The sequence below is a fragment of the Ambystoma mexicanum genome, chromosome 3q (genome assembly GCF_040938575.1).
Source record: "Ambystoma mexicanum isolate Mex_15411 chromosome 3q, UKY_AmexF1_1, whole genome shotgun sequence".
NCBI classification, from domain to species: Eukaryota; Metazoa; Chordata; class Amphibia; order Caudata; family Ambystomatidae; genus Ambystoma; species Ambystoma mexicanum.
In genome coordinates, this window is record NC_090926.1 from 1,233,167,259 (window position 1) to 1,233,174,735 (window position 7,477).

Sequence of the window (7,477 nt, forward strand, 5' to 3'; positions counted from 1 at the left end):
GGGCCCTCGCTACACCAAGTGGCTTAACGAACTAGAACACTGGTCCAACGCAGAAACAAGGCAATGGGGGGAAGGAATAATCAAAACCGGAGAAGGCCCAGTCATGACATATGAAGCCTGGAAATCACTGCTATGGGACATGTTCCAGCCATCGGACGACAAACCCCCATGAACAACACCACGATGCCCGGAGAACCAGGACATATAGATGGAACGTAAACCCAGAAAACAGTACTCCCTCGAGGGACAGATCACGCGGCCACTCCACTCTGCGGTCAGAGCAGCTCCACAGGAGGTTCCGGACCCTTATGACCTAAGTTGTTTGTTTTAAGTTACGTTGTTTGTTAGGCATTCCTGAATCCCACACCCCTTTTCCATCCTTCCCCCCTCTGCTTCCCCCACACCCCCTTCCCATTCCACTACCTTAATAAGCTTTGTGATTTGACCATGACTCCTGTATACTTGAAATGCCAATAAAAACTCTTTAAAATAAATCGTCCACTCGAACAAAAAGAATCAGTGTCCACGGTCTGTGAAGCACTAGTGTCCAATGCACACTCAGGGTTATTGTCTAAAGGACAAACAAAATTCATAGAAATCTATATATCCCATTTAGAAAGAGACAGATTTAAGACGTAATGGAGTATCCACCTATGTAGTGCATGAGTTAAAGAAAAGGCATTTATAGAGATTACTCTTTTGAATTTTACTGGAAAACTTCAATATAGGTTGTATTAATATTAGTCCACAATATTGTATTCACATTGTACAATACAGTGATACATAGTCCAAAAAGTAGTGACAGTTCAAATGTAAAACAAATTCATAAAAAAATACACGATCATGAAATTTTACATTGAGGGAATGTATTTCCCAAAGCCAGCAAAACACAAAAGGAAAAAGGAATTTTGTATGTGTGACAAGCTCAACGCGTTTCGGTATCTGATATCCCTTCTTCAGGAGCTGGATTTCGTGTAAGTACAATTGCAATTTTCTCAATGGATACACTCTGTTAAATGTAAGCAAACAATGAAAATGCTGTTGGTTGGCTAGAAGCTCATAACGTGATTACTTCATATTACAAATATCCTAAAATGTCATGTCCCTACCTGCCATGAATGCCGACTGGAGACCACTGAGGGATTCACTACAGTAAGCATTCTTTTTTTAAACTCTTGAGGTATAACCAACTTCGCTCTAAGAATGGGGAACCTGGAAAAATCATGGGGTCCCTTTTAGTTAATGCATTATATCAGTATAATGTAGATTGAAGTTCGAATGGTGATGTATGGAATACCCAACCATACCTATCAAAAGATGTTCGGACTTCAAATCTCTCTGCTGGTGACGTTAGTCCTCATTCGATATGACACTTTTTCTTTGCTTTTTCTGTAACCATGTATCCTTGTACCTATGACAAAAGCGGCCAGGTACCCTTGGGGGGGTGCACTATACAAGTAAATAAACTAAACTAAACAGCTAGTTGGTCTAGGTAGCAATGGTCCGTATGCCTGTGATGCTCTGTATGAATGGTAATGAGTGCACTCAGAAAAGAGGTCATGTTCAACATTGTATGGCAGCCCTGGCTAGGGGCTGACTGGGTTCAGTCCTGGCGCCTTAGGCACCAGGCTCATAGTAGGAATCAGTCCTGGCGCCTGAGGCGCCAGGCTCATAGTCATTACTTACCTGATGCAGACCATGCTGCAAATGACTCCAATCCAACATGAAGCCTGAAAGGGACTATTTTTCTACAGGGACTATTTTTTACTCGGGTGTGGTTCTAGGGACTTCTTACCTGGGACTACTTTTGAGGCTATTTAAACCACACCCGACCAGCAACACACGCTTCGCGTTATTCTGCATCCAGCAGCGTAACACTCACCGTGCCTGCAGCCTGCATCCAGTCTTCTGCCACGCCCGCCTCGAATCCGGAGCGCCTAAAACAAAGAGGAAAGAAAGGGACAAGGTTAGAAAACAAACTTATTTCTATTCCACACCTGATTCTGGATCCATCTCGTCTCCGGACCTGTAAAGAACATCATTTCTGCACGCGCCGCACCTCCAGCTGCAGTGCCGCGCCACACTCACCAGTATTCACAGCATCCTTCGGGTCGGCGCTGCCTCCATCATTTCTTCGCTGAACTTCGGCACCTAGGAGACAAAAGAAAACCACAAGGTGAGCCGAGGGAACCAACACATATAATTCTTACCACCTTAGACTTATCTGATTTACCACTGGAGGCATCCTTTTGTGACTCTCCATATTTTCACGTGCCGCATCTGTAAAGAGAGACAAAACAACACGTTTTCCTCGTGCAACATTTACCGGACAGCGCCGGGTAATACAGACTCTTACCTGAGCGCCACCAGCTGCCACAAGAGCATCTTTTCACAAGCCAGCTGCAAGACAAGAAAGGAAGGGGGGAACAAGAGTGAACATCGGACATATTGAACTCTATGAACTTAATATTTACTGGTCCTCACCAGGAACCTCAGAGTCAATACTCTCTGGAAGTCTCCAAAGCCTTCAACCCAGTGAAGTAACTGGAATCGACGCGCCCCTGCAAATCCACGCAGGATGGAGAGCTCATCTTTCAAGAATATAAGGTGAGATTGCTGTGAGGGCATTTTGGAGGTGATTAGTTGGGGAGGACTGTGGGGGTGCCATCACTTGAATCCACAAGTGGCTAAATCCACCTCTCCACTTGCAGGAGAATATTTCTACGGGTTTGGCAGACAAGATTAGGAGGGCAGATCCAGTCAGTCATCGCTGCACTACGCATCACGTTGGTGCAGACCGTAGCTGTCCGGGTCCGACCGATGCCCCTGTGGGAGCCAGGTGTACCCCACATGGGTGGGTAGCAGGTGACACACAGAGCTCTAGAAGCTTATGTCGGAGCTTCTACCAGAATTACGGTGTTGCAATGTCGTCTGACTCTAGTGACAAGTAAAAAGGAGAACGATTACTGAAATCCGTTCAATAGCTCAATCTGATACTAAGCATCGCTTCTTCACCCCTTGCTTGCAATGAGTAGGCTCTTTTTGTCACTGGCATTGAGGCATCAGGGATGCGGTCTGTGGGTACTTATGCACCTTCACTCTGGGCACACCATAAGGCGCATTGACAGACAGCTCAGATATGCATCGTGACAAGCCAACACATAGGAGCAGGTGGCAAAAGTAACATGCAACTGGCATCCGGGTTATACTGAAGCCATTATATGTGGTTTCTCGCATTCGTGTGCTGAGATGAAATTCAGTCCTAGCACCGTTTACATGTACCCCCTTTTTCTCTCTAATGTGGAGCTGCCACTCTTTTTCCTTAATAGGATTTCGAATTAGCTTCTCTCTATCCCCCTTGGGCCGAGGCAAGATCTGCCAAATATTTCTACTATTTCTGCTTCGTAGTGCGCAAATCATACGCTGCCAATTACAGTTTTTGACGGAATACTGCCAACGTTTCAGCCATTGTTTGTGTTCTGCCTTCATCACTTTAGACTGACAGCAGGTTTCATGAAGCGAGCTCACAGGCCCAAGAAGCCTTCTCAACTTAACCCCTCATGTCTCAATCTGTTCTGCCACGTATATTCAGTTTGCCAACTCCAGGATACTCATTTTGCAAAATCAAGTATGCTACCAGTTCAGCTCACACAATTTTCATAATTCCAGTATATTCTAGCATATTCCAGCATTGACCATCCCAGTACAGTTGCAGTGTGGCATCTCCTATGTTCTCATTTTCCCCAATAACAGCACACTTTGACAATCCCAGTACACTGCCAGTTTGCCCAATCCCAGTATACTTTTCATTTGGCAATACCAGTATAATAATAGTTTAACAATCCAGGTATATGTTTCCAGCTTGATGATCCAAGAATACTCTCCGTTTGAGAGCACCAGGCTTTGTACAAGTGGGAACAATGCGAGAATAGTCCTTGTGTTAAAGTTCAGGTTGTGTTACCAGGTTGTAGAAAACTAGTGTATTACTAGTTTGCCAATCCCATTACATTCTTTTTTTTTTTTTTAAATGTTTTGTTTGACTTATCAAACTTTTCATTTGTATTTTTCCTTCTACTCTTCTTACCACTAGATTTCGTTCTGGTTTTTCTTTTACGGTTCTTTGTTGATTTCATTCCAAAACTTGATCACTGTAATGATCAACCATTGGTTGTTTCCTTGGAGCAGCATTGCCCATCGCTCTTCGGTTGTCATTCGGCGATTTGATATTTTAAAAAAATCTCTGAATAAGTCACGTTTGTTTTTTAGCCCTGGGCACACCATGATTAGATGAAATAATGTTTCTGGTTCTGTAGGGTCTTTACAGTAACGACAGATTGCCGAAATACTACGTGTTCGATCTATTAGTGACAGATATTCACGCGTAGGTAGGATGTTCAAACGAAATCGCAAAAATAGGTCACGAATTTTCGCACAAGGGAATTGAAGTAAATACGCAGGCAACACGTTAATAGCTCTTACTTCCATGTCGGCCTTCAGATGTCTTTTACATTTTTTCTGGTCTTCTATTGTTCTTATCCAGTCGTTTTTCTGAATTTTTCGTTTAGCATATTGAGGTCTGTTTCTCAGCATTTCCTCGGTGATTTCCTCTTGTTCCATTTTTAGTTTGATTTCGCTTGTCCACTTTGTTAAAGCTGTGACTTGAAATGCCTGTTTTTTATCTTTTAAGATTTCCAGTGTTGGGATTTTTTCCTCCGAGATAATTTTTCTATATAGGTCCATTTGTTTCCACAGTACAATGATTGAATAGATTGGAGGGCAAGTTCATAACGAATTCTAGAGATTGGAAAGGATTTTGGCAGAGCAAGGGTTTTTCTCCAGAATATAGCTTCATATCTTGGCCATTTCAATAGTTGTTGATTTATCAAAGATTCGCTCGCATACGTCAGAATAGGAATGATTTTTTGTTTATACAGTAGGGTTGTAGGTTTTACCGTATATGCACCATATTTGCAGTGAAAGAAGCGGCCTTGTCTTGACAACGATATTGCTTTTTCTTCAATATTTTCTTGCCATTCTTTTTCATTCTTAGATGGGTTAATTATTGCACCTAGATATTTTATGGATTTGGTTGCCGCAATGTTTTTCTGATCCAGATAGAATTTTGGCGACCATTGTTTCTTTGAGTTTTCTGTGATGAGTTTCATCATTTTGGTTTTATCTGTGTTAATTTGTAGATCATTTGCCTTCATGAAAGTTTGCGTTTTATTCAGTGTTATTTGTAGACCTTTCACCGTTTTGTCCATGATGATAATGTCATCAGCGAAAATTAAGGTTTGAATAGATTCGCTATTTATCTTCGGTGGACTTGCCATAGTGTGTTTAATTTTTCGTTCAAACTCGTGGGTGAAAAGGTTGTAGAGGCATGCAGCTAAGGGACAACCCTGTTTCAGCCCATTCCATGTACGAATTGGTGCTGTTGCCTTTCCATCAGTTGAAAGTCGAACTCTAATTGACGTGTTCGAGTATAGCTGTTGAATTGGGTTCAGAATGGTTGATGGGCAACCCCAAGCAGCCAATTTGGACCATAGAAGTTGTCGATTGACTGAATCAAAGGCCATTTTTAAATCTATAAAGATTGCATATACCTGCTGTACTTTTGTGAACGCTTCATATTTTATCATATTCAGCAACAGAAGATTAACGTTGGTACTTATTTTTTTCACAAAGTCGGTCTGTCTTTTTGCTTGTTTACCATGGTGTATAGCCCAAACAGTTAGTTTTTTCTCAAGGTAGCCTGCAAATAGTTTCCCCAACGGATCTAGTAAGGCTATTGGTCTGTAATTGGCTGGGTTTTTTCTATCTCCTGCCTTGTAGATTGGTATTACAATGGCTACTGACCATTTGCGAGGAATCTCTTTCGTCTTTTCTATCAAATGTAAGAGATGTAAGAGGAATTTGGCCCAGTGTTCTGGATTTGCTTTAAGGTTGCTGTTTGCTAGCCCATCAGGACCAGGTGCCCTAGATGAATTCAGCTTCCTCATAGTGTTGGTAATATCATCTATATCCCATTTTAGGGTCCAGGGGTCAGCATCTTCTTGCAGAATTGATGTTGGTTCAAATACCGGTTTCTTATATAGGGTTTGGAAGTGTTTAACCCAGATATGTGATTCTACTTCTTGGATCAGAGTTTGATTTTTCACTGTTGTATTCATCAAGGACCACAACTGCCGCGTGTTTTTCCCATTTAGCGCCTTCAAAAGTTCTTCTGCATCGTGTTGCTTCATTGTCATTTTGTATGATTTCATTATGTTGGAGAATTTTTGTTTTTCCTTTTTTATTTCAATTTGATAGTCTCCTTTATTTTTCTTTATTTGTCGAAGTCGTTTGTAGTGTTTCTTTTTTTCTAGAAAGATTTGTAAATTGAAATAATGAGTATGTGGCTGTTTGACTCTTTGTTGATTTCTTGGTGTAGATTGTTGGTACTTCTCCAAGATCCAGCCATAGTTTAATTTAACTTGGTCCTTCAGCACTGTGTCTTCAAATAGAGTAGTTAAATCTTGTATTTGGTGATCTTTGATGCGAAGCCGGTTCAACCCGTTGTTTATTTCAAGTTCAGGGAGGTTCAAACATTGATCGGTTGAGGGTTCAGCTGGCCAGGAGATAAAAATTTGTCGATGATCACTATCTGGGTTTGGGGAACTCGCAGTGTGGGTTGTGATTTTCCGAATACCTTCTGTGGCGAAGATATAATCGATTATTGTATTGGAGTTCTCCCGTGACCAGGTCGGCAATGGGGTGCCTTTATCGTTCGTGGGTTGGACGCTTAGGCAAATGTTGCGTAACGTTGTTTCTTTAATCCATTTTCTCGCTCTGGATGACAATTCATTAAGTGCCAATTTGTTTCCTCTTTTATCAAAGAGATGGAAGTTAAAATCTCCTGCCAAGATGATTTCGTTTGTACTATTTCTGATGTTCAGTATGTCGATTTCCTCTAATATAGAATCGATAAATTTGTTGTCAGACATAGCTGTAGGGTTCCAATATATGTTAAAGATTGATAAACAAGTGTATTTTGAAGGATCAGGTGGATTGAGTTTCAGTATTGACGGAATGCTGATGGATAGGAGTTGTGCCCACGGATGGATTATTTTAGTTTCCAATATTCGCCATGTAGGTTTAATTTTTGTTAGTAAGAGCATTCCTGATGCTGGTCTCCCCTGTTGCGAGGATATGGCTGGATTCATGAATGAACTATAGCCATCACACACTACTTCCTCTTTCAACCAGGTTTCTTGGAAGCAGATGATATCGACTTGTTCGAGTATAGATGTTTTATTTTCAAAAAGATGTCTATGTCCCCTTGTATTCCAAGAACATAGGGTTGTGTGGGATTTCGGTGGGTCTTTTCGTTGTTATAGATATGTTTTCTTTGTTCTCTGATTCACGTCTGGTCTAGAGATGTGTCTTAAAGTTTCTCGTGACATCTTATTTTGGTCGTTCGGTCTTAGACATAAAT